This window comes from Schistocerca piceifrons, chromosome 1 (genome assembly GCF_021461385.2).
Source record: "Schistocerca piceifrons isolate TAMUIC-IGC-003096 chromosome 1, iqSchPice1.1, whole genome shotgun sequence".
Classification (NCBI taxonomy): domain Eukaryota; kingdom Metazoa; phylum Arthropoda; class Insecta; order Orthoptera; family Acrididae; genus Schistocerca; species Schistocerca piceifrons.
In genome coordinates, this window is record NC_060138.1 from 941,744,008 (window position 1) to 941,752,767 (window position 8,760).

An 8,760-nucleotide genomic window follows, 5' to 3' on the forward strand; every position below is an offset into this window, starting at 1 on the left:
GTTCGATCCTGGCAGGGTCGCCAAGTATAACCTCCCCACACGTAAATATTTTAAATAATAATGCAAAATGGAGCCAAGCTTATACTCTCCACAAAAATTAAGGAATGAAAATTGACCAAAAACCCACAAAAATATTAATTAAATAATGAATGATGAACCAAATAACCTAACAGAAATAATAATATCTGGTAAATTTTATAAGGACAGCAGCGCTGACCTTCGGCCCTGTATTCTGAATAACAAAAGCAAAATTCTTACCTCGATAAAAACTGCAACTATATCTGCTCTTATTTATCGACACAGCTTCGTGCAATGCTGGCGCATATATTTCTTTTTTTTTTTATTCTTGGAAGGAATGCATAGGAAATATTCTTTAAATTGAAATGAATGCGTTTTCTTCAAAAGAGTGGAAAAATTCTTTAAATCGAAATGAATACTTTTCTTTAAAAGAGTTACTTTATAAAAATTATTATTGGGGCATCTTTTTCAGAACAAATTAAATTACAATTAACATAGATTATTAAATATGCGCAATGCTGCTTCTTTACCTTCTACAACAATACTCATCCTCCAGAGTCCTGACCAGAATCGCGACCAGAGCACACAGCCGACGAATGCCGACTCCCTACTATCGTATCCGACTGACTACTACTGCCGACTGACTACGACTGTCGACTCGTGCAGACTAGCGCAGACTCGCGACAAGCAACAACTAACGATAAACTACTTTCTGGTCAGAGATTCTGTCATCCCTCGCCCATCGCCGGCAAAGCATACACCTTACAAGCATATGTCAAGATTTAAAGAATTAGGCCCTCCGATACGACTCTTCCAAAATCTCTCACCTTGGGCTACACAGTTCTTACATAATACGATCATTTGCGTGGGTAAAATTGACCAGACTATTTCACCATATCCATATTTCTGTAGTGATCTAATAATAACTAAGTGTTGGTACGACACAAGTATAAGAATACACAGGAACTGTATATGAGCATAAAGTGCCAGCGAAACGACACTTCAGTCTATGAAACAAATGCCCGAAGTGATTAAACATTGTTTTAATCTGCATAAGTCTAACTGCTCTATTGAAAAGGTATTTAGTGCAACCAAATTTTATGCATAATACACCCTACATAAATACTGAATTTTCCTTTCATCTTTATTCCTTCTCTTCTTCCATCAGTGCTTTCCTGATACCCACTATATTTAATCCAAAGAACAGGTAGGGCAAACACTGATGATAAAATGGAACTATCATTACAGTAATTCAAAAATCGCAATAAATGTTCTGTTCTAAATACGTTCACAAAAGGTCTTTAAAATGCATTAAGGTGGTAGCCCTCTTTCGTGGCCTGCAAAATAGATAACTTTCATGAATTTTCAAGTAAAATAAAAATTTGTGCTAAATCGTATGACATGGTATTATTCCTTATAGTTTTGGCTGTGTCCACATCGTATGCTCCCTGCAACCGCTGCGCCAGTTACGACCACTTGCTGCCGGATAAGTGGACATCGGCGAGAATCCCCGAAACCTTCTGCTGGGCCTATAACAAAATTTTGAATATATGTCATTTTCAATTTTTTTTCTATCAGCATTAATGGGGTAATTGAAAAATGTGAAGAGATTATAGTGTAGTCCTCTGAGGCTCTTTAATGTGTGTGGATCATCACAAGATGCTGGTGAGGTACCAGCTGTTAACGAATCACCGAAAAAGTGAAAAAAGTTATGGCAGAGTGAGTAATGTTGGTAACGAGCGTAGGGTAATATCTCGTGAGTTAGGTAGTGCCTGCAAATGGTCACTGTTCGAGGTTTTCAAACAAATCAGACCCTCACCAAAGAGAACAACTTATAAAGAACTTTCATGGTAACTGGAATGCTCAGTCTTCCTATATAGCCAGCTTAGTTTCTGTTACGTTAATTGCTCGTAGAAAACCCAGGCAAGACGATACCAATGGCAGTTACTGCTCTCTCCTATACATTGTAAGAACCAAACGAAATGATACCATGAGTAAAATTCCTGTTTGTCAAAATGTCTTCTGAAGGACAATGGAATATTTCTCCAAGACAGAAGTGGAATTCATGGTAACCGGCAGTGGTAACCATCCAAAAAAAACGGAGGCAGCTGCTATAAAGCCCCTGGTGAATTTGAGGGACGAAAGAGCCGCTATGGCAATGGAGAGACTGACAGAATTAACTTCTAGAAGAAGTGTAAATAACAAAAAGCAATAAGTTACATAAATAAAAATACCCTGAACTTCCTGTTGCACAGGGGAAATATTGGAAAATATTTAACAACAAATTCCACTATGGTTCGGTAAAAAAGAAAACTGCTGTAGGGTTATCAATAGACTGGGTCTCTGAAACCGTGGCAGTGAATCCAAGGTCGTACAAAACCATCCCTCCTCAACAAGAAATTATACGAGATCGGACGACCTTATTAACAGAATGTACTTATATGGAGATGGTGTCTGTTCTTTCGTTCATGTCCGAAAGAACAGACACCAATGATGACCTGCAGCCGTCTAGAACGTATATAGAATTACACATTAATATCTTCAGCTGCTGACGGGCGTTGATATATATCAACGGGGACAGGTGAAAATGGGCGCCCCGACCGGGACTCGAACCCGGGACCTCCTGCTTTCACAGCAGACTCTCTATCCATCTGAGCCATCGAGGGCACAGAGGAATGTGGGACTGCAGGAACTATCTCGCGCACGCCTCCCGTGAGACCCACATTCTCACCTTATATGTCCGCACACTACATTCGTAATGTCCGTACCTAACACACTCACTACTCGTGGAATACATTCTTACGAAGACCCGTAAGAGTACAGGTAATATGTGTGCATCCGCACAGAAGGAGGTCGTGGCCGGTATTGCCAGAACTACATACTTACATGGTTATGGTGTCTTGTGTCGGACATGTCCGTTGTTCATTTAATTCCGGCGTGATTTTGTCTCGGCGATCGCACCTGGAGAGGGCGGCCAGATAGATAGCCGAAATATGGTGTACTGAAGACGATTATATCCTGCAGCATACCAGTGAAGAGCATAATCAGTATCTATTATTGTTTTCTAATGCACCTTCTCTACAATTATTAAACTTGACATCGCAATTATAATGGAGTGTTTTAAGTATTTCCTTTTGTAATCTCGAAGGTTTAAATTTATTCTCCCGAAAAATATAAGATGTGTTACACCGCTTCTTCGTGAGCTCTCCAACTGTCATTTTCTTCACCTACAGAATCGAGACGAAAGCGTGCACTGAAACTAGACTTTTAATGATACTCAAGAACGCTGTTTGAGAATTCAGGTTAGAATACCGACATCAAATTACACTCCTGGAAATTGAAATAAGAACACGGTGAATTCATTGTCACAGGCAGAGGAAACTTTATTGACACATTCCTGGGGTCAGATACATCACATGATCACACTGACAGAACCACAGGCACATAGACACAGGCAACAGAGCATGCACAATGTCGGAACTAGTACAGTGTATATCCACCTTTCGCAGCAATGCAGGCTGCTATTCTCCCATGGAGACGATCGTAGAGATGCTGGATGTAGTCCTGTGGAACGGCTTGTCATGCCATTTCCTCCTGGCGCCTCAGTTGGACCAGCGTTCGTGCTGGACGTGCAGACCGCGTGAGACGACGCTTCATCCAGTCCCAAACATGCTCAATGGGGGACAGATCCGGAGATCTTGCTGGCCAGGGTAGTTGACTTACACCTTCTAGAGCACGTTGGGTGGCACGGGATACATGCGGACGTGCATTGTCCTGTTGGAGCAGCAAGTTCCCTTGCCGGTCTAGGAATGGTAGAACGATGGGTTTGATGACGGTTTGGATGTACCGTGCACTATTCAGTGTCCCCTCGACGATCACCAGTGGTGTACGGCCAGTGTAGGAGATCGCTCCCCACACCATGATGCCGGGTGTTGGCCCTGTGTGCCTCGGTCGTATGCAGTCCTGATTGTGGCGCTCACCTGCACGGCGCCAAACACGCATACGACCATCATTGGCACCAAGGCAGAAGCGACTCTCATCGCTGAAGACGACACGTCTCCATTCGTCCCTCCATTCACGCCTGTCGCGACACCACTGGAGGCGGGCTGCACGATGTTGGGGCGCGAGCGGAAGACGGCCTAACGGTGTGTGGGACCGTAGCCCAGCTTCATAGAGACGGTTGCGAATGGTCCTCGCCAATACCCCAGGAGCAACAGTGTCCCTAATTTGCTGGGAAGTGGCGGTGCGGTCCCCTACGGCACTGCGTAGGATCCTACGGTCTTGGCGTGCATCCGTGCGTCGCTGCGGTCCGGTCCCAGGTCGACGGGCACGTGCACCTTCCGCCGACCACTGGCGACAACATCGATGTACTGTGGAGACCTCACGCCCCACATGTTGAGCAATTCGGCGGTACGTCCACCCGGCCTCCCGCATGCCCACTATACGCCCTCGCTCAAAGTCCGTCAACTGGACATACGGTTCACGTCCACGCTGTCGCGGCATGCTACCAGTGTTAAAGACTGCGATGGAGCTCCGTATGCCACGGCAAACTGGCTGACACTGACGGCGGTGGTGCACAAATGCTGCGCACCTAGCGCCATTCGACGGCCAACACCGCGTTCCTGGTGTGTCCGCTGTGGCGTGCGTGTGATCATTGCTTGTACAGCCCTCTCGCAGTGTCCGGAGCAAGTAAGGTGGGTCTGACACACCGGTGTCAATGTGTTCTTTTTTCCATTTCCAGGAGTGTACTATTAAAACCTTATGTGTCGTTCTCGAGTTGTGTTTCCCACCAATTTAAAGAATACAGCGTCGAGAAAAACGCGTTTGAAGTTTTGAGGTATATTCTTTGTAATTTAGATAAACATACCTCTAGTCAGCTATGCTTGGACCGCGCATCAGTCCTTCCAGATCGAAAGGGAGATTCCCCTCCACCTTGTTCGTGGCCATGGTGTTCCTGTGGGTCTCTTTCGCAGCTTCTGCCTTTCGCTGCTCTGCGCGGTGGGTGCGCTTTTCGTCCACTTTTATGTAGAAATTGTAACAGGCTGGTCAGACCTCAAGTTCAAGCGCGTTCATGATTTACTTTACGTCTTTCAGGCCGTCACTTGAATTATTTGCCGACTGTTTCTTCCCGATGTGAATGATTTACAAATAGTCCTTTTTTCAGAATTCGCCTTGCAACTCGATAATGGAGTCGACAACGGTGCCCAGCTCGTCCACATGAGATTTTGTTTCAGAGATTAGATGAAAACCTTAAACAGAGCTTTTACCCTGATTGTAAGGCACTACTTTTCTCATAATAATACCTGATGATTACTTGTTCATTACTCTCACAGGTTTCAAAGAAATAGATTCTTGAAAGTCAGGCATTATAGATTTCATTCTGCTGATCTTCTTCGCATTTCTGTTAACGTAGCACACCTCCAAATGAGAAAACGTGTGCGTCAGTACTGTTCTTTCTTGTTACATGACTCTAAATATTTTTTAATTGTATGGTGTTACTGTTGCGTAGTTCCTTGCAACACATATCTTTCCCATTAACGGATCTGTGCATTCAGATTGCACGATTACCGTTCGCTGTAATGCCTACAAATTTTCGTATTTTCATTTAGATGTTGTCACATGCCATCGGAACTATTTATAAACCTACCTGTTTAATTTATACGTTTTCGTTGAAAGCACCGACTACTGTATTTCGTCTTTTAAAAATTCTGCTTCAGTTAGATATGTAGTGGAGCAGACTGTACTCGTACATTAAATATTCTGTACACTCCAACAGTGTCAGACTACGTATTTGCCGCGCGGCATTTCTGCTGTAACGCCACATAGCTAGCTCACGGTAACACAGTCGTGCGCTTTGCAACGTGTTTCAGCTGCGCTCTGCTTCCTTTCCGGCACTTACCTGCAAACACTATCTCCTTTGACCGTTAATGGAACTTGGTAACGTAGAATCGCCTTCTGTCTCGAAGGGAACTGTTAACATTACGAACGTTGCTACGCACGAGCTCTTTCAAAATAGATTGTGACTTTCCTTCGCACATTAAAATTCCGTTTACCTCTTTGCTTTTACGAAGCGTAAAATCCAATTTCCCTAAGAATAAATATAAGCCGCTCTGCCCATCATATATGGAATGTTAACAATTAAAGAAATAAACATTAGCCGTGTAATTATATCTTAAATATGCTTCTAGACTTTGGTTGTTGCTTCTGTACATATAACTGAATTAGTCAACCGGCTTCTGATATGTGAAGACTCATCTCTGGAATTTTTGGAGATCTGATACGGCTGTCACTAATTTATAGACTGATTACCGGGGATGTTTATGTATATGATTTATTAGGTCTGAGCCGGACAAGTCGTCCTGCCGTAGATACTTGGTGTTACTGGTGTGAAGACGGGGAACATGGCTGGTTAATTATCAGACAGTACCCGTAAAGGTGTCAACACTGGATGACAAGGAATCAGTGTTCGCTAATTGTGTGATTAACTAAAAGTCTCTATTTCATCACTCACCAGTTATTATCCTCGTGTAAATGTTATATGGATATTCATATTACATTAATTGACATGCTTTTTCCTGAAGTGACAACCAAATAAGTTATCTCACTAGTAATGTCAACTCATGTTATTATATTGAATTACTCTGTGAGGAGGCAATAGGTTTCTTCTCCAATGCTAATTCCATTACTTTGTTATTATCATACTGATCTTCATAGTGGACAAAGAGAGAAAAGCCTTTTCTGTAGCCCTTCCGTCTTCCATTCACAAGACTGACTTGCACTGGTTGAGTTTTTGTTCTTCTGTATGTCCTCTTGAACTTGGAAGAACTGTACGGTGCTCTACCTGATATTTTGAGATTTTATTTCAATTGAAAGGCAACCTTATTTAGTATCTAACTCCTCCTCCCCCTAATTTGTGCCAACGTAACCTTAGACTTCACCATAGTAGTTTCATTCATGGTCTTATTGTTTGTCTTAGGTGTCACAGTTCCCGGTTTCCATGCCGCGATCCACTTAGTGTTAGCAGCGAGGTGAAAAGTAAACAACAGAGAATTAATATATCAGAAGTTATTATTCACCTGAATGACTATTACTTTGCAGAAACGTCGATTTGTAGCTACTTAAACCTAAACTATGGTTAACTGAGACGCCTTTTTTAGTAAGAAGGTAGCTGTTTTCTTATTGTTCGCCATCGCTCACCGAAGTGACACCGTGCAATGACATGATTAAGTAAGATTTAGGTTTCAATGTATGTACTTGTAGTAGTCTAATTGGTATAAACAAAAATGATGACGAAAGTCTAGAGAAATGGGGACTAAATGCTGAATATCTCAAACACTAATCCACATACAAATTTTGAAGAGGGTTCTCATTTTATAACGTTTAGTGTGATTACACGCTGATCACACAGAGCAAGCAATAAAACTGGCGAACAAGGTAGGGTTCCACTATTTTGTGGATAGGGTATTCTTCTGTTTATTGTCAATGAAATTAATCACTAATTTAAAACTGCCTTTGCGTGCAGCTATATTATGCAGCTATCAACGATACAATACTTTAGTCTCTCTATCTCAAATACATTATCATACTCTCTTTGCCTACTGTTAAAAGAGAAAACTTCTACTTCATGGAATTGATCACGTAAACATACAGCTGTACATGCAATTTTGGCAACTGAATTATATTTTAGTGTGATTCCAGTAAACCTCGATTTTTTACACAATCGAATTCCCATGTACGAAAGAGCTTTGAACTGATGTATTGAGCATTTGAAGTCAAGCAAGTGTAGGAAAGTTATAAAATTACGCTTAAAACTTGTTGGAATTTGCTAAGTGCTCTCCTTATGAAACGCTGGACGAATGTAGTTTATATAATTTGTTCTCGATTTTACGAAAAAACAAGTTTCCACGCACCTTAGAGTTTGTGGCGTCATATCTTCTGAACTATGAGTTGCAAAATGAAATAATTTTGCAGGTACATTCAGATATATATGTAGATATGTGTGGCGAATATAGGTAGTAGTAAAGAAATAATAAATTACAGTGTCATACCTGAAGCTGAATATTTACTGTGTACACTTTAAAGCAGAAGCTAGGTTTGCACTATCTAAATATATGACTTACCTCCTGACAAACGTGTGGTAAAATGACGTAATATGTCTATGAAAGTTCCTGGCAGTTTAAAGCTGTGTGCCGGACCGAGACTCGAACTCTGGGACTTTTGCCTTTCGCGGGCAAGTGCTTTAACAACTGAGCTATCCAAGCACGACTCAGGCCCCGTCCTCACAGCTGTACTTCCGCCAGTACCTCGTCTTCTACCTTCCAAACTTTACAGAAGCTGTCCTGTAGGAGAAACGCTGTTTTCAGACAAAATGGGGCAACACCTCAGGTCGTTCGACCACTAAAAGATCTGCTTAGTGCAATCTTACATGTAACTGATATTTCCAGATGTTTCCCAAACGCATGGCCTGCAAGATTACCTGATCTGAATCCATGCGACTTTTGGCTCTGGGGGTATCTAAAATAGCAGGGTTACACAGAACACGTTCGGTCTCTATCTGATCAGAAGGCAAGTATAAAAGAACACTTTGCACAGATTCCACCGGAACTGCTGCGAGCAACTGGTTCCGCATTACTGTATTAGAATATACCAAATTTTGTTGCCTTACAATAGCTAAAGCCCACAGTATACCTCTGTGAGTAGCTGCACTTATATTTATCTAAACCATACAATGTTGTACAGTAC

General features: G+C 42.1%; 1 non-coding gene across 1 annotated transcript; it reads right to left on the minus strand.

Moving 5' to 3' along the window:
* Window positions 1-2,610: 2,610 nt before the first annotated feature.
* Window positions 2,611-2,685, minus strand: Trnas-uga. Its single transcript has one exon. It is a non-coding gene; the product is annotated as a tRNA-Ser (tRNA).
* Between the last annotated feature and the right edge of the window lie 6,075 nt (window positions 2,686-8,760).